The sequence below is a fragment of the Arachis duranensis genome, chromosome 5, assembly GCF_000817695.3.
Source record: "Arachis duranensis cultivar V14167 chromosome 5, aradu.V14167.gnm2.J7QH, whole genome shotgun sequence".
NCBI lineage: Eukaryota > Viridiplantae > Streptophyta > Magnoliopsida > Fabales > Fabaceae > Arachis > Arachis duranensis.
The window spans coordinates 28,994,332-28,997,782 of NC_029776.3; positions in this window are offsets into that span (position 1 = coordinate 28,994,332).

The window sequence follows — 3,451 nt, forward strand, 5'->3', positions numbered from 1 at the left end:
GCTTTTCACTTTCTTTTAACCTTCTAACCATGGCATAATGATATTTTTCTATTTAACATGAATTTAATTACATTTTGGATTGTGAATTTTTCCTTTTGAACTTTTCACTCCTATACAATCCTTAATGCACATTTAATAAACTCATTTTCCTTATTTTATTTCTCCCTTGCCACTTTATGTTTTCTTTGACTATATGCCAATTTACTTTCCTATTTTTATATATCCTGGTTTTCTATTTTTCAAGATGTCTGCCTCCCAGAGGAAAGGAAAAGGCAAGGCTACCACTGGCAAGCATAAAAGAGAAAAATCCTCCATGTCCATCATCGATCTGATGTATGACTCCTCCTGGAGGGAGAAGAACTTTACCCAACAGGAGAAAGCTGACCAGCTGCTCCCTGCCAATGATCCAGTGAAATTTGCAAACCGGTACTATGAGCTGAAGTATCTGGTGTTTGCAACCTCTAGGAACCTATATCTGGAGAGGACTCTGAAGATCCCAGGAGAACTCCAGCAATACACCACTGAGCAAATCAAACAAAGAGGCTGGTTCTTTCTGGAGCGAAATTTGGCTGAGGTGAATGCATCTTGGGTAAGGGAATTCTACTGCAACTACTTCTTGACTTCCCTGGATGCAGTACACCTAAGAGGAAAGCAGATTCTGGTCACTGAAGAGGCCATAGAGGACATTCTACAGCTCCCCCTAAGTTCGATCAGCCTGATGGCTACAAAAAGGCTGAGGAGGACATGCGCCTGATGAAGTTTGATTGGGATGCTGTTAAGGCGAGGATAGCCCTGGACCCAACTGTTCCGTGGGAGATGGGTCAGGACACCACCTTGCCCAAGGGAATCAAGAGGGCGTACTTAAATGATGAGGCTCGGTTATGGCATCAGATCCTGAGTAATTATGTGATGCCGAGTACTCATGAGACAGAGATTCCAGCTGCTATGATCACCCTCCTATGGTGTGTGATAGAGGGTAAGGACCTGTACTTGTCACGATTTATCCGGACCTACATGGCCAGGGTCCACGTCCGAGGCACTCTTCCCTTTTCCTATTTGGTTACACAGATGGGCTGTCGAGCTGATGTGCCATGGGCGGATGCTGATGAGAGACCACCGCCTGCGGACTGTAGGAAGATCATTCCTCACAGTAGGAACTTCCTAGCTTTGGGCTACAGACCACCACCCTTCACTGCTACTGATGAGACAGCCCCACCGTCCGTCGGACCCTCTTCCTCCACAGCTACCCCTGCTGCCACCACTGCACCTCCACCTACCTTAGAACCAGTGTACCGCCTCGTGCACCACTTGTTCCGACAGCTAGATCAGATGGAGCACCGTAACCAGCGCCGGTATGAGAGATCGAAGCGTCGCAGTAAGCGACGCTATGAGCATCTGAAGCTGATGATCCGACAGGGCAGTGACATTCCCTCCGAGCCTGACTCACCATCAGAGCCATCAGAGAAGGAGGTGGATGAGCACGAGGAGGAGACTCATTCCAAGGAGGAGACCCATCCGCAGGCAGGCACAGAGCAGGCTGCTCCCCAGGCAGAGGTTCCACATCAGATTGAGGCTGCAGATCCTGAGATCCCGATCCAGTCAGCACTTCCTCTACAGCAGCCAGATCCTCAGCCCACCACCACCGAGACTCCAGCTACTATTCCTACCAGTGATGACACCCCTTCACACCCGGCTTGACTGAGCATCAGGGACGATGCTCCATTTTAAGTGTGGAGAGGTCACCATCTCTGGCGTACTAGCTTGGTGAACCACTACAGACTCTTTTCTTTTATTTTGGATATTTTTTTGTATTTTTCTTTTCTATTGTTATTTTCTGAGTACTTATACATTGCTACTTTTATGTATTTCTACTCTTTTTTTTTCTGCATTTTGCATTTTTAGTTCATATTTTAGTTATTTAGTTTAGATTGCAGTTCTAACTTATTAGCTATAGAGTATGTGGATTAATTAGTATAGTTTACCCTTTTTAGTATATTATAGTTGACTTAATTGAAAAATAAAAAGGAAGTAAGCTAGAGACTTTAAAAAAGTTATAAACAATCCACACCTTGTATATATAGCATTACATGTTAGTTAGTTAACAGCATTTCATCAAGGAGAAACACTAAAACCTTAAAGGCCACCTAAAACAATTTTTTTATGAGAATAATGGGAAATTTTAACTAATACATACATGAGTGATATATGATTTATGAGTTTGAGAACATACAGCCTGTGAGTTTTGAGCTTAATTGTATGGTTACATTTAAACCATAATATTTTATTCCTGTGTGTTCCACTCTTCTTATTTATTCTGGTGTTCTTTGCTTTGTTTTAATCTATATGTCCAGTTATAGAATATAGATACATACCAAGAGAGTGATTGAGGCCTTGTTTGATTTTTAACTCACTAAAAGCCTACCTTTTATGCCATCCTTGTTAGCCCCCTTTGAACCTTTTAATCCCCTCTTGTTCTATAACCACATTACTAGCCTTAAGCAGAAAAACAAATAAAAATATCTCAAGTTGAATCCTTGGTTAGCTTAAGATAGAAATTGTGTAATTAATTAAGTGTGGGGAAACTTTATGGGAACATGGATGATAGAAACAAGGGTAGAAAAATTGAAAAGAAATTAAGAATTTTTGGGAAACATGCTCATGTGAAATTAAAATAATTAATTACCATGTGCATTAAAAAAGTTTTTATTTTCAATAAGAGGGATACAAAAGAATTCCCCAAAAATGCAAATTAAAGCAAATGCACATGGTATAAGAACAAAATATGAGCATGTGACATAAAAAGTGGGAATTATGGCAAAATGGGTAAAGAAGCTTTACTTTAGAAATTATGTATGTTAGGTGAGATCTTAGACTAATTAAGGATTCACTTATTAACTCACTCAGCCTTACACATATACCCTTACCTTTACCTTGGCCCCATTACAACCTTAATTAAAGACCTCATGATTTTTGGTATGTCTATATTTTATAATTGTTGATTGGTTAGATGAAAAACAAAGTTATAGAAAGTAAGAATAAAAAGAAGAATAGTGTGATTAACCCAATAAACACTGAGTGACTAGAGAGTAAACACAAAATCCAGTGAGGGTTCACTAACTCATTAACATATATCTCTGCTTAAATTACTAATTGTCTTGCAAGTTTATAAAATATTTTTCTCTCCCATCTCAATTGTAAAAGTGCTTTATCATTATCTAAGGTTGGCTATATATATATGAATCCTTGAGAATGTGAATTGATTTAACTACATGTAAGCTTTATATATGAGTGAATAAAATTAGAATTGCATCATGCATTTAGTTAGTTGCATTTAGATTAGAATTGCATTGCATGGCATTCAACCACTTCAACCTTACTTTTTACCTTGGACATATCATGAGGACATGCTATTATTTAGGTGTGGGGAGGTTGATAAACCCATATTTTATGA